The following is a 26,364-nucleotide window of genomic DNA, read 5'->3' as shown; positions in this document are numbered from 1 at the left end:
AGAAGGAGCCTTTTGTACAGCAGAGTAATGACACACTCACAAAATAATTCTTCCAGTTGGCCGTACAAGTTCTAGGGAGGGAAAATGTAGTTGTTTTTTTTTTCCTCTGCGATGCAAATAGCATTACTCGGTGATACACTGGGTCCAGGGATAATTATCTGTTAGTGCCTCATTGTAATTAAACTAGAACAATTCCCACAATTATTTTGCCAGAGCTCTTGTTGAGAAAGAAGGACAGTTTTTTTTTCTTTGCTATTTTGTTCTGCCAGTCTAGTGTCCCTACTTTTCCTCTAATAATACAGCCAGACTCCCGGATTATAAATGCCATCGCTGGCACTGGAGTATGGCCCACAAGAGCCTGTTTTTAGTTACCTTTAAAAGTCACTAGATGGCAGCAAGAATCTATGCTTCAAAGTCCAGCAGCTACCAAATGCTTTATTCTGTCAGTCATCTAAAACTAATTGGATATTTCATGTATACAGAGCTTAAGTAGATAGTCCCAAAACCATAATTTATATCCAGAATTCAAACCCCTCATAAATCAGGCAGGAGAGGGAGGGTGAGATTCAGTGTAGAAATGGCCCAGACTCAGTATGGATTGAAATTCTTAAAATCAGCGAAGTTAAAGATGTTCAGAACCAAGGTTTTGGCTTGGTCTCATCTGTACATTTAATATATGCTTTCTGACCCCTAAAATCTATGATTTTCTTCTCACTTGCAGGAGAGCAGAGCTGGAATAACTCCGCTGAAGTTACTGGAGTCATACCAGTATATAGCTGATCGGAGTAACAGGAGAATCAGACCCTATTTCAGTATCACTCTGTTTCTGTCCAGTTATCCTCTCCTTAGTCTCCCTCATCCTTCTGCTGTTCCAAAATGATTGCCCTCGTGTGGTAAGGTGTATGCACTAACATGAGGGCAAGCACCTTCTGTAACTGTTCTCTAGCTGTACACAGCACAAATTGTGCAAACTGCGGGAAGCCTTTCCCCTCCACCCCTACCCCACCCCCAGCCAGAGCACTACCTCCTGCCAGAAATATCACCTCAGACTTTATTTTTCTACTGTGGATGTGTATTTAATTAACTACCTTTTCTATGCTGTGTGCAAAGAAGATAGGAGGTCACGTTCACTATAAAACAGCACTAATTAGAAAGCTGCTTTGTTTTTTTCCTTCTGAACTACACTTATCAGGTTTCCCCTGCCTGACTTATAGACTCATAGATTCTAGGGTCAGAAGGGACCAATGTGATCATCTAGTCTGACCCCCTGCACAAAGCAGACCACAGAACCCTACCCATCCACTTCTATAACAAACCCCTAACCTATGTCCGAGTTATTGAAGTCTTCAAATTGTGGTTTGAAGACCTCAAGCTGCAGAGAATCCACCAGCAAGTGACCCATGCCCCACGCTGCAGAGGAAGGCGAAAAATCTCCAGGGCTTCTGCCAATCTGCCCCAGAGGAAAATTCCTTCCCGACCCCAAATATGGCGATCAGCTAAACCCTGAGCATGTGGGCAAGACTCACCAGCCAGCACTCAGAAAAGAATTCTCTGCAGTAACTCAGATCCCATCCCATCCAACATCCCATCACCAACCACTGGGCATACTTATCTGCTGATAATCAAAGATCAATTGCTAAAATTAGGCTATCCCATCATACCATCCCTTCCATAAACTTATCAAGCTTAGTTTTAAAGCCAGATATGTCTTGCCCCCACTACTCCCCTTGGAAGGCTGTTCCAGAACTTCACTCCTCTAATGGTTAGAAACCTTCGTCTAATTTCAAGTCTAAACTTCCTAGTGTGCAGTTTATACCCATTTGTTCTTGTGTCTACATTGGTACTAAGCTTAAATAATTCCTCTCCCTCCCTAATATTAATCCCTCTGATATATTTATAAAGAGCAAGCATATCCCCCCTCAGCCTTCTTTTGGCTAGACTTACTATAAGCCTTGCACTGAGTTTCACCTTTCACCTATACCTATTGCCAGGCTTTCTCCCTTCCCATGATAGGCCTTTGCCTTGTAACAAGTTTCCCCTCTTTTTCTCCTCACTGCACTATTCCTTGTGCCTCACTTTCCCCAAATATATATTTTGAATGGCTTTTTTCCGTACACTTCCTGACACATGCTTTGTCCCAGACTTTCCCCTCCTCCTTCATCTCATAGGCCATTGCTTTGTACCAGGCTTTCCTCCATCTTGCGCTTCCCCATTTACAGCCACTCAGGGCCCTCCTTAGGCATAAGCAACATATGTGGCTGTGTAGGGCACCTGAAAATTTGGGGCACCAGTGGGTCTTAGTGTCCACTCTTCCTGCATTCCTATCTCTGTTCTGACCTTCCTGCAGGCTCCCACAGCTAGCTGCTGCAGCCTGGGAACTCTTACTCCGGAGAGGATCTAGTAACTTAAAAGTGAAAAAGCCTTCCAGCCTGCCAAACCGATTAGCACAATATTGAAACTGTTAAAGAGCCATTCAAGTGTTAATGGAGCCATTTAATAGGTGTTTGCCAGTCCCCAGGTATATACTGCCAGTTTCTGAATTTACTGACAAAAACAGTTGCGCGTCACTCCTGGCTCATGAGACAGCTCATGGTGTCCGACACCATCAGGTGGTCCAGAGACATTTATACAGAACACATCACAGGACACCGTCAATACCACACTGAAAAATCAAGACTGCCAACCAGGGAAATAACCCACTTCCTTCCTTGATGAACCAAGGGACGCACCCCACCCATGTACTCATTCGCTACACCAATACTGACTTGGACTCCTTATACATTTCATGGGTGGCCTACCCAAGCCCACTTCTCAATTGACACTTTAAAAACTCTTGCACCACAATCTTGGTCTATTCTGGTTATGCGATATGTATGTATCGCTTCACCCTTGCAATCGATACCTGCGATCCCTCATAACTCAAGCCTGACCCCAGATGTACAGTACCTTCCCTCTTAACTTGTGTCTATTTAATTTTAAACATAAACTTTAATAAAAAAAATTAAATCTGTTTTTACTCAGAACATGTTAGTCTACAGGACCTTAGTTTAAAATCTGCTTTAAAAATATTTCATTCGTGAGTTGGTGAAGATTATAAAAATCACATCTCTAAAAAATCCTTGCATTTTTAGAAGCACAATCATCTTTAGTCTTTTATGCTTGAATCTTCAGACAGTTTTTTAAGTAAATACTTCAAAAGACCACCTTTATCCAAAATACACATTTTAATTTTAATTACTAGAGTACAGAAAACTTGCTTCCAAAGTCTACCTGTCCTTTCAGTCCATCCCTTTCTCCTTTCACCCCCCTGTTGAGGAGAACTCTTAAAGGGACAACAGCCCTTTCCTGCCAGATGGCTGGACAAACAAGTTTCCCTTTCTTTCCTTTGACTATTTGATGAACTAGTTTTAAGAGAACCCTCTAGCAAAATCAGTACCTTAGTAAGATATAAAATCCCTTGTTTTGCCTAAAATCTTTGGAAACATTTTTTAAAGTGTGTGAAATTTCATAAACATGTCTATTGTTATGGAGATCACACAAAGTAAATTAGTGTTCCCTTTTTCTAAAAGCAATGCACATTGTTATGAACACACTAAACCTCTGTGACTGATTAATTTAAAATAATGTCTGTTTCAGTGAGTTAAATATGTAGTAATCTGGAATGATTACTTTATGAAAGTTTAAGAGTACATTTAAAATATAAAATCAGCTTAGAAATACTGATTAAGAAAATGTAAAACAGAAGAGCTGCATCATGTATTACATAATATTTAATGTTGTACTCAGCAGGACAGCTGACTCACCCTTACTACAAAGTTTTTGCAAATAAATCTCTGACAAATTTCAGGGCATATCAAAAAACCTGTGATTGACATTTTTTATTCCCAAGTTTAGTGCTTTTAATTAGGTACCTTCTGCATGTCCATTCTGCATGAAGGAGAGGGTATGCGGGTCTCTGTGGGGAACTGTGACCCTCCGCAAGCATGAGGCAGGCCGGGCGTCTCACTATCCTTTGCTGCCTCTTCCCCACCCCCACCCCCACCCCCACCCCCCAGGCTCCGAGCCCTGGCTGCCGTAGAGCATAGGGGAACCTGTTTAATAATACTGTGTAGGGCCCCATAAATCCTAAGGACAGCCCTGACCCTCTTCCTCTCCGAGCTATATGGATTATGCCTTGTACTAGACTTTTCCCCCACTCTCCACTAACTTATGCCTTGTACCAAAACACCCCTTCTTTTCTCATTACCAGGCCATGCCTTGTACTAGGATTTTGTCAGTCCTCCCTGGACCTTACACCAAACTACTGCTCACACTACTGGACTACACCTAGTGGCAGGATTTTTCTGCTAGGTTAAGAATGAAAAATAAGACCTTTTGGTACACACCTAAGTAGCTACACAAGATTTGGGGGCTGGAAGGAGAGGCACTAATTATATTAGTGAAATCATTTTGTTTGACTGTATTTTCAGGGGTTATTTATTCACCTTGATGCCTTTTGCAGCCTGGGAGACAATGCATTAGGCAGTCTTTTCCCAAATGATATCCCATTACAGATCTCTTCTGAAGAGCTGTGAAGGTTACATCAGTGCCACTGAGTCCTCCCACACGTCCTGTCTTTGCTAATGCATTCTGCACATTCTAGCCAGCCTCATAAATAGAAACAAGGAATGAAGCTATTTAAAAATCATAATGAGCTAGCTGACTAACTCTCAAGTGGCACTAAGGTTTCAGAACTCTGAGACTGCTCACAGGTTTACTTTACTGGCCTGGTTTGTTTTGTCCTCTGTCCCGCCCATATGCATACATCTGCTTACATCACGGATCTATTTTTAGGAAATTACCACAAAGGCTGAACATATATAGCCGATTACATGAGATTATGCTTTGAATGCATCTCAAAATAATGAAAACACATTGTCTAGCTCGAATAGCTATTTTAAGGATCCATGTTGTACAACAGAGGAAATAAGACTGAATATCCATCTCTTCTACCAGGCACAAGGCAGTTCCCACCTCCTTTTCATTTTTATGTGACAAGCAAACAAAGAAGTGATGAGGAAAGGAAGGGAACTTCTACTAAGTGAGGCAACTGATTGCCAGAGTACTGGATAGGGAGTTCATAGGATGACTTGCCTGGGGTTGCCATGTGCCATGAGGATGGAGGGCAGTGGGTTGGTATGGGCAGGAGGAAAGGTGCTGGAGAGGAGGATGGATTAGGTTGTGGGCAGTAGATAATGGGGATATTAGTTAGTGAGGGAGGGTGGACTGGGATAAGATTGCTCTTTCCCCAGAAGCTGATTTTAATCAGGAAGAGGAGCCCAGATAGACCTGTACTTTGTAATTCGACATGGGCAAAACCCAATATTGCCAACCCCAAGCATAGACAAATTATGAGTCAGGACCTGAAAAAATCAGAAGATTGACTTTATAATCATGAGCTTTGATCAAATAAATATTAGGTTCTGTTTCTTTGCCTTTGGGTTTTTTAATCTGAGTGCATCCTGAAGGCTAAATTGTCAAGGTTTTCTCTGCAACAATAAGGATTATAAATGTACATTATTTTAAATGCAAGCTGTGAGTCTCATGTAATCACATGCCCCCGGGAACTGAGGCTTTACAAAAAAAAAAACAAATATTGCAACACTTGTGATAAAATTGCAAGAGTTGGAGGTGCCAAAACAACTAAATAATCACATAATCCTAGTCTTGGTACCCTTGTCATCCCATCCTATATATTGTTGTAGCTCTCACCTGTTCATTGCATTACATCTGTGCTTAGACTATAAGCTCTTTGAGGCAGGGACTGTGCCTTCCCATATGTCTGAAGAGAGTCTAGCACAGCTCTTGTTACTATCAGAATAAAGCCATTAATATAAGAGAGCATAGAAAACAAGAGGTTTGCCTCAACTAGCTCATCAATAAGGCAGTACATTCAGTGCTATCCATGGGCCCAATTGTACAGTGGCTCATAACTCCCATCTTCTTCACTGGGATTTCCATCTGTAACACTACTGACAGGTGACAATGGAAGCAACGAGGGCCAGTTTCAGTCTGTCTAGGGGGTCCTTTTTCTTTTGGAAAAAAATCAGTCAAAAAGGTTTAGCCACAACTAAGTTTTTTGCCCAAGTTAAAAAATTCTGATAACCTTAGCTTTGAAGACCATTAGCATCCCCCATCCACATGCTTTGGAGCAAGGAAGGTGGCATTTGTGTCAAGGATGCACCTTTTGAAATCCCCATGAAAATCCAGCCAAATTTCGCCAAGTTATAATCCTTTGGAAAACTTCACTTTGCACATGCTCAGTAGAGACTTATTAAACATTAGCAGGCAAATCCCCCAAAGATTCTGTCTTTGCTGAGCATGGTCAGGCTGTGGCTGAGTGAGCCTTTCCCTGCAATTGCAGCTCTCAGCTGCTTTGGACTGTGCCAGGTGTGGGCACCTGGACTTACAGCAAGAATCCTGTCACTCCTGTGCTCTCAATGCCCGCCATCCCTGCCACAGCAGGTACGCAGGGAATCTGAAAGAGGAAGCTGCCTGAGTGAAAAGCAGAAAGGACAAGATCTAGACCTGCAGAGGGAAGTGACGGGAGTAGATTGGGGCAAGAAATCTGAGGTGCAGACGGGTGTAAACTGGGCCGGGAAGCTGGCAGGGTGTGGCAAGGAAAACTGGGAGATGGGGCGGGAAGAGTTAGATGGGCTGTGCAAGGAAACTGGGACTGGGAAGCAGGGAAGTAAATAGGTTGGGGAGAATGAAAACCAGTGGTGGGGAGCAAGACTGAGATCAGATAAGGAGCTAGGGGGAGGAGACTGGGCCTGGCTGTGCAAGAAGACAAACTGGGAACCAGTAGAAAGGGGGAAGAGGAGAGAGATCTGGCAAGGGGAAGAACTGTGACTGGCTGAGCAAAGATACTTGGAGCCAGCGGGAATGAGGAACATGGGTGGGGTAGATGACTGGAGGCCAGAGTGGGGAGAAAGATAGATTGTATAAGGAGCCAGAAAGGGTGAAATTGGGATTTGCTGGAAAAGGATACTGGGGACCAGGTGCTGGGGAAGTGGGAGAGAACTGTGACTGGCTGGACAAAGCCTATGAGATGGGGAGTCTGCAGGGGTGAAACTAGAATTTGTTGGGCAAGGAGATTGGGACCTGGATCAGAAATCTGAAGAGAAGAGATTGAGAATGGCTAGGAGTGGAGAATGGAACTGGGATGAGGAACCAACGGATAGGGAAGAGACAGGACTGGGCCAGGTTGGAGGGGACAAGGCAGAAGGGGGCCACACTTAGGGGGGAATGGTCTGAAAACTCTATGCCCACTAAAGCAGAAAGCATGGAATAGGAATCCAAGATTCCTGAGTCTCACCTCTGCTGTCAGCAAATATTTGTGAAATCCACTGGAAAAACTTTCTCACCCCCCCTTAGTGCTAGACCACTTAGAGGATAATCACCTGCTACTCCTAACAGTTACTTTTTTAGCTCAGGGGGCAGAAGTCAATGCAGTGGAGCTAAAGGGTCTAATTCTGCTGATGAACCATGGGATGCCATGTCATAGATTTTGTTTGTTCAATTTATTTTTTTTAAAACCCTAGGAAATTACACACAGAGAAATCCCTACATTTTAAGAACATTATTAAGGTTGAAAAGTCAAGCTCTCAAAAGTCAGGATGTGCTAGAACTAAGTTTGCCTGTGGCTTAATCAAGTTTGACTTGTTTTTCCATGGTATATTGTAATTTATAAAATAAAATACATTTCAAAACAAAAAATAATCAAACTATTCTGTTCCAATCAGCTCAACAAAAAATGTATCAACTTTATCAAAATGCTTCATTTCAAAAAAATTTCCAATTAATTTTGTTCAAAATCAACATGTGGAAAAGCATGTGGAAAAATTGGAAAGGGCAAAGAAAATTATTAGGGGGATGGCGCATATGACTTATGAGGAGAGGCTGAAGGAGCTGGGATTATTTAGTCTGCAGAAGAGAAGAGTGAGGGGGGATTTGATAGCTGCTTTCAGCTACCTGAAGGGGGGTTCCAAAGAGGATGGATCTAGACTGTTCTCAGCAGTAGAAGATAACAGAACAAGGAGTAATGGTCTCAGGTTGCAGTGGAGGAGGTTTAGGTTGGATATTAGGAAACACTATTTCACTAGAAGGGAGGTGAAGCACTGGAATGGGTTACCTAGGGAGGTGGTGGAATCTCCTTCGTTAGAGGTTTTTAAGGTCAGACTTGACAAAGCCCTGGCTGGGATGAGTTGGTCCTGCTTTGAGCAGGGGGTTGGACTAGATGACCTCCTGAGGTCCCTTCCAACCCTGATATTCTATAATTCTATGAACACATTCCTGCAGAATTTTGACGAATCAGCATTTTCGGTCAGAAAAACGTTCCATTGAAAAAATTTTGACTGGCCCTAGTTATAATACATGTAAATGAATCTGGTCAAAGCTATCTTTTCTATTTCTTCCTTAAAGAGGGAGCAGACAGGGCCACCCATCTAAGTTTTCAGGCCCTGGGACTTATACCTGATGTAGGAGTTATAGCTGTTGGGCCCCAAAGAGTATTTAGGATATTGTGAACTCAAGGAACTGAAACAAAATAAAGTTAAAGTCTCCCAGTGAGCTTGTCTTTTTACTGCAGAATAATTTGAGTTGTCAGGGACCTCTGATTTGAGCCATCTAGTCCATTATTGCTGCAGGATAAAATTAATTAGCCCAAAAGCATTCTCAGTGGAAGATTGAGAATGCAATCATAGGTATTGGCAACAACTTCATATTTTCATTGGCAGCGTGTTCCTTTGTATTACTGGCTCATATAGTTATCGGGTGAAATCCTCACCCCACTGAAGTGGATAGAAATTTTGCCATTGACTTAAAATGGTGGGTGAAATCATGGCTCTGTTGAAGTCAATGACAAAATTCCCATCAACTACAATGGGGCCAGGATTTCACCCTTCAGGGTTTTTCCACCCTATTAGGTTACCTAAATATTCCCTGCTGCAGCTTGAGTCCACTGATATTTGTCATGTGTTTCGTGACAGTGAGAATAGTTCTGTTGTACCTCTCCCTCCTTTTTAATATTATGACAGGCCAAAGGAGACCCGCCCCTATCACCTAGGGGAGTAGGTCACTGCCATTACCAGGTTCTGAGAGCCCGATCAAACAAGAAAATAAAAACAGATTTTAGGTGTTCAGCTTGAAACCCTTTAACACTTCTAAGAACCAGCCCCTTAGTACAAGTGACCCTCCTTGACTTCAGGTGGTATTTGGGATGTTCCACACTCTGTAAATCTCTGTTTAACTAAAACATTGAAAATATGGGTTATATAGTCTTGACTGTGTGCCCTGTGTGGATGAGGTTTGCAAGTGTCAAGATCTTTGGCTAATCAATGCTTCCAGGCTGTCTTATGCTCCATAAAAATGGAGATGGGGGAAAAAATCTAAGGGCAGCCCCCGAATGCAGAAGGAAAAAAGATGAGAAGGAATTTTATTTTCAGACTTCTAAAGGAGTTGTACCTGTGAACAATGGAGGAAGCACAAAAGTGAAGTAATATCTTAAATGTTCTTGGAAGTCTCCTTTTAATTATGAAGAAAATAAGAATGAAACATGCTTTGCATATGGAGAGGTAAGAAAAGCTCACGAGGTGTGTGACAATAACTACATTAACTGAAAGCTGCTTATGCATCGTGCAAAAATAAATGACTTGGAGACTGCAACCTATTCTCATTAGCTGTATACAAATTCACTATCTGTGACAAATCTACCATCCTAATGAAATTGGTAAGGTGAGCTGGGAAGGAACTTCAGCTGCACAGCGACCTAGCTTTTGTTCTTCCCTTTTCTTTGGTGGTAGGGTACTCTGCTGTTGCTGAGCCCATGTATGCACAAGCCTTATGGGTCTCTGTTGTCATCTCCACCACAGCATGTGCTGAGCACTGAGGAGAGGGAGTATGATGCTTATTGGCTGCCTTACAATGAAAGCAAATGTTCTCTAAAGTCCATCCATCCATCCATCTGCCTGCAAAGAGAACCCTCCATGTACCAATCCTCCCCTCACACACACACACACACACACACACACACACACTTCATGGAAGATGGGGCAGTTCCCTCACAACCAGCAGAAGGTGATTTGTGGGAAGAGGGACCCAAGGGAGTGGGGGCTGTGTGGGACAAAGGAGGACGGAGTGGTCTAGAGAAGGGATAGGAACAGATTAATATCCACAGCTCTGTAAGGATTCAAAACAAATAAAATACAGCCAGAAGCTGTAATATTGTTTCTGTGAAGCCTAGGCTGTTGCAGGCATCCTCCTTAAAGAGGGTGGCTGAGGGCACTGTATCTCATGCGACTCTGCAAATTAACCTTAAAAGATCCAAGAGAAAAAACAACATACTCTAGGGCAGTTGTGTCCAACACACACAAGTGTTTCAATTCTGGACTCTTTGTTCTATTACTTTACCAGAGCTACAAATAGGGGGAAAGGGAAAGAACCCAACAGCTCGAATCCACTGGATACAGAGCAGCAACTGTCTGAAACATGAAGGGCCTGGGAAGAATGTTATAATTATGTAACCCTTCTGCCACATGAAGCCAGCAGCAACAAGGGCCAGGTTCAGAATCTAGGGGTTTCTTTTCACCAATACAACACAAAACCAGCTCCACTCAGTGACCTGGGACAATTACACACCACCCCTGGGTGCCTCTAAGAGGCAATACTGCCCCTCTCTCAAGCATAGAGTCTAAGTGTAGCAAAAACTTGTAATAAAAGGAGGGAAATAACTCAGTATTAATTTGGGAAAACACCACAACTAGGGTTCATAAACATAAGCCATGAGCAAAAGACACACCCAAGTAACTTGGGCAGCCTCCTTTTCCCTTGGCTCTTAAGTCCATAAACCCAAGAGTTCCTTTAATGTGCCCATCCCTTCTCTGTGCCCCACTCACAGTTGCTGTCCTTGGCCAGTTCAGACTCAGAGTTCAGAGGTTCACTCACAGAGTTCATCTCCCACCCTGTGGGGTGGGGAGGGTAAGGAGGCACCTGACACACTGCACTGCTCAGGCACTCACTTGTCACCCCGACAGCTGATTTCTGTGCCACTGCGGGGCTTTACTCTGGCCCTCTTCACTAGCTTCCCTGCTGGCCACTTGCCACACCTCTCTACCAGCCACCCTCCTGACCACGTGCCGAGATGTCTTCAGGGCCCCCCCCACACACATTTAACACAGCTCTCAGTGATTTCAGCTGTTAGTGGGAGAGCCTCACTGATGGTGCACACTGGGCAGTCTCTTGCAATAGAGACACTGTCCCAAAGTAAGTCTAATGCTTAAACCTAGGTACCAGTGATTTCAGCTCTGCAGCCTGTAACAAGACTCTCAATTGAATCTAAATTAGCTCTTTTACTATACCAGGGAGGGAGGCTCAAATGATAGCTACGACCCTTAAACAGGCCCCACACATCCAATGCACTACTCCAACTCATTGCACTTTGGAACCCATATCCCCTGCCTAATGAATGCTGTTCAGTTGAGGATGAGTCCCTCCATCGGGTGCCAGGTACAGTTCTGCTGCCCACAGTTCACACAACAAGGATAACAACCCTTTATTATTCCTGCCTCAATAACAAGGAGACTGGGGATCCAACACCAGCCACAAGTGATCATTTGGACAAGCAATCTCATCATGCACAGCACCGAGGCAGGGTAGGTGTGTCCATGCAAACTAGATCAGCTTCTGAAGTCTTTTTCCACAGCTCACCACTAGATGTCAGCAGAGAGCTCATTCAGACTCCACTTACAATTACACCTCTACCTCGCTATAACACTATCCTCGGGAGCCAAAAAATCTTACCGTGTTATAGGTGAAACCGCGTTATATCGAACTTGCTTTGATCCACTGGAGTGTGCAGCCCCGCCCCCCTGGAGCACTGCTTTACCGTGTTATATTAGAATGTGTGTTATATTGGGCCACGTTATATCGGGGTAGAGGTGTATCTCCCATTCCATAAAGTCTGTTCTGTCAACCAGGTTGGTGTATAGTCCATTTTTACATAATCCCTACTCCAGTTCATTGTCAGGCACATATAATACAGCATGTCCCTCCATCCCTCTCCCCACAGCATCTCTGCAGATTCTCCAAAGAACATCTCCATTCTGTCCTGGAACAAGAATGACAAATCAGCTTCATTGTGTCCCAGAAGAGGCTGTGCAACTTCCAGGACAAAAAAAACCTAAACAGCTAATTTACCTCATGAAATCAGCTCTATAGTTTCAGATTGCTTTTTATTTCAACCCAATTTCATTTCTTTGTCCCTTGTCCAGCCATCAGTCTGTCTGTTCATTCACCCAAAAGCTGATTTCATATGGTGATGTAGGGAGAAGTTCCTGGAACTGAGCTTGTCCAGCAATCAATAACTCTTGGTATGAAACATTTCTGGCAATCCAACCATCTTCTAGAAGCAGGATACTTTAGGATGACTTGCAGTATCACAAAGTGATGTGACATTATGCATGTCACTGAACTTATATGTGCAGATGCACTGTTCTGGGCTGGACTGCCTCTAGTAGAACAAGTGAAGGGCTTTGAGGCATTAGGATCCTAGAATATCACAGGAGGTTATCTAGTCCAACCTCCTGCTCAAAGCAGGACCAATTCCCAACTAAATCCCCAAGGCCCCCTCAAGGATTGAGCTCACAACCCTTGGTTTAATAGACTAATGCTCAAACCACTGAGCTATCCCTCCCCCTGTCTTTGTTCTTGATTAATGAAAACATTCTTGGCAAATGCTTTCACTTTGGTCTGTCTTGAACCAGTTCAAGAATTTCATCTCTAGCGGCACAATACAAACGTCCCCGGCTGTCCCTCTTAATCATGGCCCCAGTTCCAAAAACCAACAAAATAGAACCGGAGTCCTATTCCATTATTCCTAGCTGGAGTATTCCGGCGACCAGCCTGTTTTGAACACTCTAATTTTTTCAAATACCAGGAGTGTGTACGTAGAAGAGTTTTTAGAGTTAGGAATCTGAAATCTCACATACACACCCCAGGAGCCACTATTTTCCATTGCACTGAGCTAACTAGTGTGCATGCCTGTGCCTCCACAGGACAGAATCAGAACTGCTCAACTCTGTGTCATAAGCCTCAGGCTGCTGAAGGATGCTAAGATTCTCCTTCAGCTCAGATGGTTGGGGGTTTGTGCTTTTGGAGGAGGAGAATCTGAATTCTATCCTCAATGTCACCATGAAAAGGACCATAATATGCAACATAGTGCCAGCTGTGAAGTCCTCAGTGGCCACAGATTTATTTTACTGTTATTTATATCAGAAGCAATGTTTTGCCACATTTTATTTACACTTAATATTTCTTTTACTGGTTACTTCACTGTAGCGTGTGAGATGACAGATAAAAAGAATGCTTTGGGAGACAAAGCAAATCATTTCTGGCAAAAACTGTTTAAAAATAAACAAACAGTCTGTCCACCTCTATTTAACGGATTCCACTTTCTAAAACAAATGTTGTTGGAAAATTAAACACTAATGCATGCTGGCCACACAAAATATAAAGCAGCTTTTTCTCTCATTTAATCTTCCCCGGGAATGCTGTGGTTCATCCGCAACAAGACTATTTCCTGAATCTTATCTGGCCGATTTACAGGCACTCTGAACTGTGTTCAACCTAGTAGAATATATGTATCAGATATAGAAAGGGGGATTTTTGGAAAATGTCAGCTAAAATGGTTCAGCCATTTCCTAGAATAAGGCTTGGGGAAAATACATTGTGTTTTACAATGTTAAATAAATTCTGGTGATGTTTCTTTGGAAAGCTTTAACTTTTCAAGACTCTAATAATGCAGTCGCATGAAGGGGCCAAATTAAGGTTGCACAGGCAACATTCATTCTGGCATTTCCTAACTTTTGTGTGCTTAACTTTGCAATCTTAGTAATGTTTTTAACTGGTTTGTGTGTATGTGTAATTACAATATAGAAAATATTTTATTTTCTCCACCCTCATTGAACTGTTGTCCTGTGGATTTTTGGTTTTTTCTAGTACATTATAACCTCTGCAGAGAAGGGACTGTGTCATCTCAGATATTTTGGAAGCACCATTTACAGATGTATATAAATAATTATTTATAATAAGTCACCTGAAACTGTAAGTAAGCACTGCCCTGTTTGTGTTTTTCATTAGGTTAGTGAAGGTTACAAGTCTGTGTCATATTCTTAATTCAGTGTTTTTCTTTATGTCGATTTGGAAACACTTGTAAACCAGCATAAGTAGTTTAATAAATATATAGACTCCTGTTCACTTCTCAGCTACACCCTTCCAGCTATCTTGATTTCACTCAAGTTGCACATGCATCACTGAGACAGAACTTAGACAATACTCTTCAGCTTTGGACTGTGTGGGGAAAAAAGGGAAACCAAGATAATATTCTCCACGTGACAAGGAAGACTATGGTGTTCTCCTGATTCTTCCAAGCATGTTTGACATTAACTCCTTTGGCCACTTGAATCTACATCTCTATTTTTTTATTACACTAAAAGATATAAATCAGTTTAGAATGCAAAAGCCTCTTGCGTACGCACATAATTTACTTTGGGGTTGTACAGATACTTGTATAATAATGTATCCTGTTCTCTCTTTCTAGGTAGTTTTATGCCCTCCCCTTACATAATATCCCAATGTGCCCTAAGGGGTTAAAACCAAAACTAATAATACTACTCTCTAACTCTTTCTTCCTTCTCAGCCTGTGGTAGAAGAAATAGTTTTATTCTGATAGGGAGTAAAGGGAATTTTTTTTCTTGCTTTCATTGATTCATTATTATTAGTTAAAGCCTCATCTATTCCCATTCAAGTTAATGGTAACCTTTCCTTTGCTTTTAATGGGAGTAAGATCAGGCCCTTATGCCTATGCCACTAGAGTCCAAAATGTTCTTGGTGCTGTACCACCATGTAGGAAGACAGTTCCTCCCCAAAGAGTTTGCACTCTACAGTACTAATCCTTCAAAAGCTTACACAGAGACTTAAAAAAATGTACACGGGTGAGTATTCCCATTGATTTCACTGGGATTATAAGTGTGTGTAAAGTTAAGCACATGCACAAATCGTTGTAGGATCAGGGCCTAAAAAGAAAAGGAAACAGATCAAGAGTGGGAAAAATGAGCCAAGTGCTGAATGGAACTAATGGGGACCCAGCTGCTCAGTCCTATGTTCTGGTTTTGATTTTAATTAAGCACAATGCATAAGTGACCCATGCTGAATTGTCATCTTTGGTACTAAGTCCTTCCCACTTCCATTTTTCTGCCACCCTCATTTATATTAGTGAACCCAGGCTAATATTTCTTGTTTGGTATTTTAACCCTGGACTTTTACAAAAATAAAAAAAAAATAAAAAAACCAACCACCCACCTATGCTTAATTGTAATTTTTCATGTGTCTTTTTTAACAAAAAAATGTAAACCTTGTTTTTTTTAAACCACCCTAATCTTTGACATTTTAAACAATTTTTGTGACGCTTTTTATCCTCCATATATTTTTAATCTTTAACCCATTGCCTTATACCATTTTTGTTAACTATAAACAGCTTTTTAAATTTCGGTTTCATTTGAACAAAGCCACTTCAAAGAGGGATTATATTTTAGGCGTAGTCTGTGGTTTTGCTATGTGGGATGTTTTGGCAGCAGAACTAGAATAGGAGGGAGAAAAGGATGAAGAGAAGACCCAGAAGATGAAATCAGCCTGGCTCCACCCTGGCAATGGTTTTAACAAGCTTGAGTTGCTGGAGGGTTATTTGATTCATGCACCTATCCATCCTCCACCATTGTGTTGCCTCTCTTCAGTGCCCCTTGTGAAGCACTAATGCTCTAGAGAAAATGGGCCAGGAGCTTAGCTGGTATAAATCAGATCATCAAATAGGGCTTATGCCAGTTTATGCCTGCAGGGGACCTGACCTATATTAAAGATGGTTTCACTGAAACAAACTCTTTTAGGCTACACCCACAGTGTACATGAGCGGTGGTTGCATGTAGGGTATGTGGAGCTATACACCAGAGTGGAAAGCAGACTGCATCCACACTGCTGTGTGTAGCTACATTGATCAGTAAATGGCTTTGGCAGTCATGAGGTGGGGTAAAGGCTCCAGCAACAGGGCCCTTCACTGCAGTGAGGATAGGCTCTAGCAGGGAGGGAGCTTCTGAATCGATTCCTCTCTGTCTCCACCCTGCCAGACCCTCCCCCGCACTGGAGTCTTGGCAGTAGGAAGGCAGAAGACCCTACACTGCTATTTTTAGCAGTGTAACTGGAGAGGTACTGTTTGGGCAAGAGAAAGCCATGTAGGGTATATACCCAGAGGCTTCAGATGTGTCTTTACTCAACCTGCCTAAGCAGTACCTTATCATCTACACTGTTATTTCTACCTAGACAAGAGCAGCGTGCTGTGTATGTACCACTTCTGCCACCAAAAGAAGTGTGCAGTGTAGACATACTTTTAAAAAGTAACAAGGAGAGAGGAAACTCTGTGCTGGAAATTCACAAATGAATGTCCATATTCCCAAACAACTCACAAAGCCCCATAGATGGAGTCTGTATTGTTTTGTACAGGGAAACACAAATGAGCTTCAAATACAAGATTCAAACTATGATGTGGATTTTGATCACCCCAACATTTAATATTTGGATACAGGGATTTTGTTCAGCCTATAATAAAGAAAAGGGATAGCTGAAAAATTCCATTTTGGAGTCTGGATTTCAACATATACATCCCAACAGCTAGGAAAATATAATTTTGTTATCACTCTAATGAGGATCAATTTTCCAGAAATGTATCTTTGAAAAGGAAAACAACAAGAAGATAGTGTTTATCAGCTTCTCTGGGCCAGGAGTCAGTCATTTTGTGTGACACTCACACATTTGTCAGACATGTTGTACATACTCACAGCACAGCTGGATCTTCATGTATTGAGAGACTGCACACAAGAGCTTCAATTCCATGGCTGAGCACTAGAGGACACAGTGGCACCTGGCCAGTATGGAGCCTCAAGGAGCAAGAGAAGGCAGTGGTGGTGTAAACAGGGACAGGCAGGAACAGAGAAAGCGGCTGAATGATGGACTGAGAGATTAATAAGGGGAGGACAGAGTGGGGGGGTTCTGAATGATATGAGCAAGTGAAGTAGCTGGTTTTTTAGTGCACAATGTCACATAGGACACCCAGTGAGGCCAGGTCTACATTACGCCTTAAGTCGGTATAGCTATGTCTCTCTGGGGTGTGAAAAATCCACACCCTTGAGCAATGCTGTTATACCAACCTACCCCAGGTGTAGACAGCACTAAGCCAACAGGGGGACTTCTCCCGTTGTCGTAGCTACCATCTCTCATGGAGGTGGATTAACTAGGCCAATAAGAGCCATTTGTTTAGCTCCACAAATATATCTGCCTTATCCCAATTTTGCTGGCAGGTTACATAAATTTTAATGCTCCGAGTCAAGCTTATGGCAGTTCCTGATCTGGCATGGCATGATGCATCCGTGTAAATTCCCCTTGGTGCTAGCAAATGGTATGTGTACTATTCCAAGGCATTGCCAAAACTCAGGCTGCCTAACATCCCAAATAGAGGCAGACTGTGTGGTAATTCTGTGAGACAAGTAAGCATCCATGAGAGATTCATACAGCTGAGATCAACAAGTTCTTTTTTTTTATAACATGAAAGATCTTCCAAAGATGCAAAGAATCCTGGGGCACCTTATAGACTAACAGACGTTTTGGAGCGTGAGCTTTTGTGGGTGAATACCCACTTCATCAGATGCATGTAGTGGAAATTTCCAGGGGCAGGTGTATATATATGCAGGCAAGCTAGAGATAATGGAGGTTAGTTCAATCAGGGAGGATGAGGCCCTTTTCTAGCAGTTGAGATGTGAAAACCAAGAGAGGAGAAACTGGTTTTGTAGCTGGCAAGCCATTCACAGTCTGTTTAATCCTGAGCTGATGGTGTCAAATTTGCAGATGAACTGAAGCTCAGCAGTTTCTCTTTGAAGTCTGATCCTGAAGTTTTTTTGCTGCAGGATGGCCACCTTAAGGTTTGCTATAGTGTGGCCAGGGAGGTTGAAGTGTTCTCCTATAGGTTTTTGTATATTGCCATTCCTAATATCTGATTTGTGTCCTTTTATCCTTTTCCGTAGCGACTGTCCAGTTTGGCCGATGTACATAGCAGAGGGTGTGCAGTTACTGGTGAGAATATGTTTCAGGTGAGAATATGTCCACTGGCCATTACATACAGTCCCTTGCTAAAACCCCTCCAATGCATCATCAGAGATCTACAACTCATCCTGGACAATGATTCCACACTTTCACAGGCCTTGGGTGGCAGGCCAGTCCTCGCCCACAGGCAACCTACCAACCTGAAACATATTCTCACCAGTAACTGCACATCGCACCATTGTAACTCTAGCTCAGGAACCAATCCATGCAACAAACCTCGATGCCAACTCTGCCCACATATCTACACCAGCGACACCATCACAGGACCTAACCAGATCAGCCATACCATCACCGGTTCATTCACCTGCATGTCCACCAATGTAATATATGTCATCATATGCCAGCAATGCCCCTCTGCTATGTACATCGCCCAAACTGGACAGTCGTTACGGAAAAGGATAAAAGGACACAAATCAGATATTAGGAATGGCAATATACAAAAACTTGTAGGAGAACACTTCAACCTCCCTGGCCACACTATAGCAGACCTTAAGGTGGCCATCCTGCAGCAAAAAAACTTCAGGATCAGACTTCAAAGAGAAACTGCTGAGCTTCAGTTCATCTGCAAATTTGACACCATCAGCTCAGGATTAAACAAAGACTGTGAATGGCTTGCCAACTACAAAACCAGTTTCTCCTCCCTTGGTTTTCACACCTCAACTGCTAGAAAAGAGCCTCATCCTCCCTGATTGAACTAACCTCATTATCTCTAGCTTGCCTGTATATATATACACACCTGCCCCTGGAAATTTCCACTACATGCATCTGACGAAGTGAGTATTCACCCACGAAAGCTCATGCTCCAAAACGTCTGTTAGTCTATAAGGTGCCACAGGATTCTTTGCTGCTTTTACAGATCCAGACTAACACGGCTACCCCTCTGATACTTGACTTCCAAAGATGAATTGCCAAGGTGCTATCCAACCCGTGGGATCAGGAACGGCTTGGATTTATGTTGACTTTGTCAGTGTAGAAAGGGCACAGGATGCTAGCAATGCAGGAGGAGGTGTTCATGATCTCTCACCTCCCACAAAGGACCACAGGAGGTCAAGATAGCTTGAAAGCAGGTGCTGCCATCAAAAAGGCATTGCCAGGGGAGCTGGTGGAATGCAAGTATCCCCTCAGCAGCCTCTGCCAGTGGGGCTCCCATGGCTGCCTTAAGGGAAGATGATGACAGTACCAACCTCTGGGACTTAGGGAACAAGGAAGAGAATGTCAAAACCTTCCCGCAGAAATCCTGGAACTAACATGCTGTTTGCTGCACCACCCTGTTCACTTTGCTGGTGTGTTCTACCCTGCAAAGGGGTAGAGTCCTGGAGCCTAGGCTCCAGCCCAAACCTGAAAGTCTACATTGCAAATTGCAGCCCAAGCCCCGCAAGCCTGAGTCAGGTGACACTGGCCAGTAGTGGTTGTTTAGTTCAGTGTAGACATATCCTCACAGGTCAAGGGCATGCAGATCAGCATTGTTAACATTTCCAGTGCTCCCAAGGTTTGAGGTTGTTTCAGGCCGGTTTGTTACAAAACGTTCTCCTGGGCTATTATTTTTACTCATTCTACCTCTCATATTCTCCCCCACTTTAAATTTCTCAATTCAATTCATTGCTTTTTAAGAGCAGGATTAAAAAGATATATACTCCATGAGCAGATAGGGATGGGTTGGTTTTTTTTTTTTTGGTGATTACCAAAATTCATTTAATAAATCTGCAGACTAGGAGTCTTTATGCAGACCAGAGTAATGAAGTTAATGCCATGGTTAGGTATGTTAATCTTTTAGGGAAAAAAAGAAAGCAAGCATCTCCAGCAATGCCTTGTTCAGCTATTTGTGGATTATTCTGCCCTTTGATGTTCTGATGAAGCAAGTCAGGGGGAGGGGAGCACTGAGCTTAAACGTGATTGGGGTTGGAGAGATGCCATCTGTGAAGAGTTTCAGATTTGCAATACTTCAAGAATATTTAGATTTGGCACACAGCCCAGTTAGTACATTACTTAAGAGGTCCGATCTCCATAAGCACCACGAAAGGTCGTAAATACGCCTTCCACACTTGGTCATGCTGTTACGCAAGAGCTCAGCTGTGTATCACTTCTACAGTGTTCTGGGGGTGCCTCCCACTGAGAACCAAAAGGAGAAAGAACTTCATTATGCAGTTTCTACCTGTCACCTCTCCCACAATGGAGAAACTGCTCCTGATTCAGCAGAGATTTAAAAACAAAAAAACAAACAAAAAAAACGCTACAGTAGCAAGCCAGCAAAGCTAGTTTTATAATTATTTCCAAAATAATTCAGCTCTGAAGTTTCCCAGGCATGTCTCCTTAACCAGAGGCATGGAAGCTTTGCAGGTAATCCTTCCCTTAATACTCAAGCTTGACACAGTCTAACTCTCTTGCATGACTACCTTTATGGGGCACTGTGCCCAGTCAGAAATGCAGTACACCAATGGCTCTCAACCTTTCCAGAGTACTGTACCCCTTTCAGGAGTCTGATTTGTCTCACATATTCCCAGGTTTCACATCACTTAAAAACTACTTGCTTACAAAATCAGACATAAAAAATACAAAAGCATCACAACACACTGTTACTGAAAAATTGCTGACTGTCTCATTTTTACCATATAATTATAAAATAAATCAACTGGAATATAAATTCTGTACTTTATTTCAGTGTATAGTATATACAGCAGTATAAGCAAATCATTGTCTGTATGAAATTTTAGTTTGTACTGACTTTGCTAGACCTTGTTATGTTGCCTGTTGTAAAACCAGGCAATATCTGAATGAATTTATGTACCTCTGGAAGACCTCAGTGTACCCCCAGGGGCATACATACCCCTGGTTGAGAACTGGGTGGGGGGAGAGATAGTTCAATGGTTTGTGCTTTGGCCTGCTAAATCCAGCATTATGAGTTCAATCCTTGAGGGGGCCACTTAGGGATCTGGGGCAAAAAATCAATACTTGGCCCTGCTAGTGAAGGCAGGGGCTGGACTCAATGACCTTTCAAGGTCCCTTCCAGTTCTTGGAGATAGGTATATCTCCTATTATTATAACCACTGCAGTATGCCATTTCCAAGGAGCAGTAAATCTTTCAGTCCTAGAGTCTATGAATCTAAATGAACAGTCCACCTTTTGTGCAACCAATGCCATTTTAATGCTTCTGTACATCTTCTGGAAGCACCTAATGGCTAACTTAGCCCAGCTGAACACTGGAATGGAAGAAGACATTGATAGAGTTTTTTTGTTGTTTTTTTTAAGTGGGACCCCATAAAGAGGCAGGTCACTAAGCAGTGTGAGAAGACCAAGGTAAATGTGGCAGAAAACACATTCCTGTATGATCCCAAACAAAAGTTAAAACAACTGTAAAATCTGGTGCCCCTGAGAAGCCCGATAGGAGGAGGGGTGCATCTAAGCGGTGCCCAAGCTGAGGCAGCCGGTAGAATAGAGAAGTGGAAGCTGCCTTGCTTGTGTTCTAAGACTGTAATTCTGGCCCCAGCGAAGTCAATGGCAAAACTCTCATTGATTTTACTGTGGTGAGGATTTCACCCCAGGTTTCTTCTTCAGCTCTTAGATTCTTTGTTCTATAAAAGACTACTTTAAAAACTGTAGTTGTAACATTTTTTTTCAGTCTGCTAATGCAAAGTGCCCTATTGTTTTTGACTCTGTAACATTGCCTCAGATAATCTTTCAGTATCTTAGATGGCCAGTCTAACACTATTCTTGTATTATTCTTTGATTAGCATTATTAGTGTTTCCAGGTTCGGGCATGCTTGCCTTACAGTATGCAGGCACACCATGGAGGAAAAAAAACAAAACAAAAACACCATACCCTACACCTCTGCAGTTCAAGCCAGAATAGTTGAAGTACTAGAAGAGAGGCTGGTCTCATGGTCACATGTCCTAACACACACAGAGCAGTCTTATACATTCAGTTGGAATGGCCAGTACTTTAAATTTTAAAGAAACAGTACAAAAGTCTCCACTGGAGAGCACACTGACAGCAGGTCTACACTTAAAACGCTGCAGCTGCCCCACCGTAGCTCTTCAGTGAAGGAAGTAAGGCATTGGCTACACTGGCACTTTACAGCGCTGCAACTTTCGCGTTCACGGGTGTGAAAAAAAACACATCCCTGAGCGCTGCAAGATACAGCGCTGTAAAGCCTCACTGTAATCAGTGCTGCAAGCTACACCCGTAGAGGATGTGGTTTACGTGCAGCGCTGGGAGAGCTCTCTCCCAATGCTGGCGCTCCAACCACACTCACACTTCAAAGCGCTGCCGCGGCAGCGCTCCCGCAGCACTGCCATGGCAGCACTTTGAAATTTCAAGTGTAGCCATACCCTAAGACAAACGAGTTCATTGGGAATTGGCAGCCAGGTGTCAGTGAAATGACCTTGAAGGAATTCTCTTCCCACTTTAGCCCAGAGAGAGTCAATGTTTTTACTCAGAGGGTATGGCTACACTTGAAATTTCAGAGCGCTGCCGTGGCAGCGCTTTGAAGTGTGAGTGTGGTCGCAGCGCCAGCGCTGGGAGAGAGCTCTCCCAGCTCTGCACGTAAACCACATCCTCTACAGGTGTAGCTTGCAGTGCTGAGAGCCGCGCTTCCAGCGCTGCGCCACTGATTATACCGAGGCTTTACAGCGCTGTATCTTGCAGAGCTCAGGGGGGTGTTTTTTCACACCCCTGAGCGCGAAAGTTGCAGCGCTGTAAAGTGCCAGTGTAGCCAAGGCCTCAGGCTTTTTCTGGTGTGAGTTAGGTGATGAAAAGAGTTCTGTGTCAGGTTTTTTGCGGCAAGAGTTTATCTGGTTGACTTTAATCAAGTACTTGAGAGGTGGAAGCTAAATGATGGCTTATGCATTGTGTACATGCACTTAGCAGTTTGCAGTGACCACATGAAACAATGAAGAGAACACCAAATCAAAGGATTCAGAAAACTGAGACCTATAGTTCAGGTCACTTGCAAATTACAAGTCAAGCCGTTTGGGTCCCTGAGCATGGGAGCCCAGTGAAAAAAATTAACACCTTTGTCCATCTATTTTAGTCACTATGCATCAGATGTTCCCCTCCCTTCATGTAATGGAAGAGGAACAAACAAGATTACAATAAGGGCAGCAAGCAAGGAATGCACAGCTTCTAATGCAGGCCTGCACAACATGTGGCCCAGGGGCCACATGCAGCCCGCGGGGGCTCACTGTGCGGCCTGCGGGGGATGAGGAGGTGGGCTCACTGTGCAGCCCATGGGGGGGTGAGTAGGCAAATGGTGGGTGAGGAAGGGGGGCTGAAGAGGCGGGTGGGTAGTGGCAGGGGTTGAGGAGGCAAGCTGGGGGGTGGGGGGCTGAGGAGTGAGCCGGCGAGCCGGCGGCAGGGGAGAGGGGCTGAGGAGGCGAGCAGGCAGTGGCGAGGGCTGAGTACGTGAGCCGGGGCAGGTGGGGGGCTGAGGAGGCGAGTGAGGAGTCAGTGGCTGACCTGTTCTACTGATCTGGTCTGGCTCCCATCCCCTCTCCAAGGGTTGCAGCTGTCTGGAGGTGCCTGCCTTCCACACCTTCCTCAGTGACACTTCATTCATTTAACAGGGCAATTGATTACAAAGTGGGGGGAAGATCTTATTCTACTTCTAGCAAAAAGACACTTTTACCTTAATTATACTGCCTTAGGGGCCCACTATAACATATTACCATTGTTCAATACTGCTGTTTCGGGGGGGCAGCGCTGGGGAAGGAGGGTTTGTTTCCACGGAGCAGGCAGTGCTGGGGGTGTGTGTGTTGTGTTTTGGGGGGGGGCTTGGTGGCGCTGGGGGGGGGGGTTGGCTGGGCTGGGGGGTTTCGTCCCTCAGCTGTTTTCTTTGAAGTAATATGGCCCTCGCCGCTTTACGAGTTGTACAGGCCTGTTCTAATGTATGGTCCCCTTTTCTCTGGAAGTCTACAGAAGTCCCTCCATACAAGTTTTGTGGAACTCGGGCTCTGTTTTGGGAGGAATTAGGCCAAGGAGCAGAGAGAAGTTTATCTGATTGGGTTTTGTACTACTGGAAGAACCATTCAGTCAGGTGAAAGCATTGTGGCTTAGAGCTTCCTTTCCTTATGCATCAGCAGGGTTTGAAGGCCAAGGTCCTTTCTTGCATCAACTGACAATTTCATGGAGTCAATTCAGAGGGTCCCTTAGATCTCTATCCCTTTCCTGTGGATTTTACCTCACAGGCATGATAACAGCCTTCTCTCGTCCACTAGGTTACCAGGGTTCCAAATGGTTTAACATTTTAGTAAGATGGCCACCTCTCGCTCTAAGCTCTGAATATTCACTGTAATTGAAAACTCCATTTTCACAGACTTTATGCATAGTGAAAAGTAGTCTCTTTAAAAAGTGTAGGATTATTAAAGATTCAAAATAAATATATATTCTATTATAGGGTCATGCCCAATTAAAGCTTTAGTGTCATAAGCTAAAAGTCCCAATATTTTTTACATTTTAAGTATTCATATTCCTGATTTGAGCAAAGCCAATAGATTTCCTTTCATTTTGACTATAAGATTCAAAAAATCCAAATGATCCTGTAGCAGAGGTTTAAACTTTCTATCATGGGAATGGAGCTGCTGCCTAAGTTCCCCCAGGTTATTGAATGGTTAAGCTCTCCAGCTCATCGGAAACTCTGTTGCCCTGGGAGCAGGGCCCTCCTTAGGATTTATGGGGCCCTAGGCAGTATTATTAAACTGGTGCCCCTATGCCGGATGGTAGCCCAAGCTCACAGCCTGGTGGGGGAGGGGGAGGAGGGACTTGACAGCAAAGGATAATGAGATGCCCAGCCTGCCTCATGGTGGCGGAGAGTCACAGTTCCCCACGGAGATTTCCATGCACTCTCCCTCATGCAGAATGGACATGAAGAAAGTACCTAATTAAAAGCACTAAAATTTGGGAATAAAAAATGTCAGTCACAGGTTTTTTGATATGCCCTGAAGTTTGTCAGAGATTTATTTGCAAAAACTTCATAGTAAGGGTGAGTCAGCTGTCCTGCTGAATACAACATTACATATAATGGAATACATGATGCAGCTCTTCTCTGTTTTACATTTTCTTCATCAGTATTTAAGTTGAATTTATATTTTAAATGTACTCAAATCTTAAGCCAGCATTCCAAATTACTACATATTTAACTCACTGAAACAAAGACATTCTTTTAAATTAATCAGAGAGATTTAGTGTGTTCATAACAATGTTCATTGCTTTTAGAAAAAGGCAACAGTAATTTACTTTGTGTGATCTCCATAACAAGAGAGACATGGTTATGAAATTTCACCAACTTTAAAAAAATATGTTTCCAAAGATTTTAGGTATAACAAGGATTTTGTCTTACTAAGGTACTGATTTTGCTGGAGGGTTCTTTTAAAACTAGTTTGTCGGATAGTCAGAAGTAAAGAAAGCTGGACAAAGAGTTCCCTATCTGGAAGGGAAGGATTGTTGTCCCTTTAAGGGCTCTCTTCAGTGGGGAGTGGATGGACAGAAAGGACAGGAAGACTTGGAAGCACTTTTTTAACTATAGTAATTAAAATGTGTATTTTAGATAAGGGAGGTCTTTTGAAGGATTTATTTAAAAAACTATGTGTGAAGATCCACACATTTAAGGCTAAAGATGATTGTGCATCTAAAACTCTATGCAAGCATTTTTTAGAAATGTGATTTTATAATCTTCACCAGCTAATGAAATATTTTTAAAGCAAATTTTAAACTAAGGTCCTGTAGACTGACATGTTCTGTGTAAATATTACATTAATGCACAACTGTTTTTGTCAGTAAAGTCAGAAACTGACAGTATAAAAATTTATTTGGGCATAAGCTTTCGTGGACATCTGATGAAATGGGTTCTAGTCCACAAAAGCTTATGCCCAAATAATTTGTTAGTCTTTGAGGTGACACAAGGATTCGTCCTTGTTTTTGCTGATACAGACTAACAGGACTACCACTCTGAAACCTGTCAGTATATACCTTGGGATTGGCAAATGCCTGTTAAATGGCTTTATTACCCCTTGAATGTCTCTTTAACAGTTTCAATGTTGTGCTAATAGGTCTGGCAGGCTGGAGGTTTTTTCACTTTTAACTACTATATTCCCTCCCAAGGAAGACGCACCAGGCTAGAGCAGCCATCTGTG

At 43.1% G+C, this 26,364-nt stretch overlaps 1 protein-coding gene across 1 annotated transcript in view; it reads left to right on the top strand.

Annotated features, from left to right (window-relative positions):
* Nucleotides 1-8,198: 8,198 nt before the first annotated feature.
* TPMT (thiopurine S-methyltransferase) overlaps nucleotides 8,199-26,364 on the top strand; it is a 270,354-nt gene continuing 252,188 nt past the window's right edge. The window contains exon 1 of the mRNA XM_050941661.1: nucleotides 8,199-8,214. The gene's annotated coding sequence lies outside the window, so the exon portion shown is untranslated. The remainder of the gene's footprint in view (nucleotides 8,215-26,364) is intronic.

The sequence above is a fragment of the Gopherus flavomarginatus genome, chromosome 2, assembly GCF_025201925.1.
Source record: "Gopherus flavomarginatus isolate rGopFla2 chromosome 2, rGopFla2.mat.asm, whole genome shotgun sequence".
In the NCBI taxonomy this organism is placed as follows: Eukaryota; Metazoa; Chordata; order Testudines; family Testudinidae; genus Gopherus; species Gopherus flavomarginatus.
The sequence above is the reverse complement of the archived record's forward strand: the minus strand, read 5'-3'. Positions and strand labels throughout refer to the sequence as shown.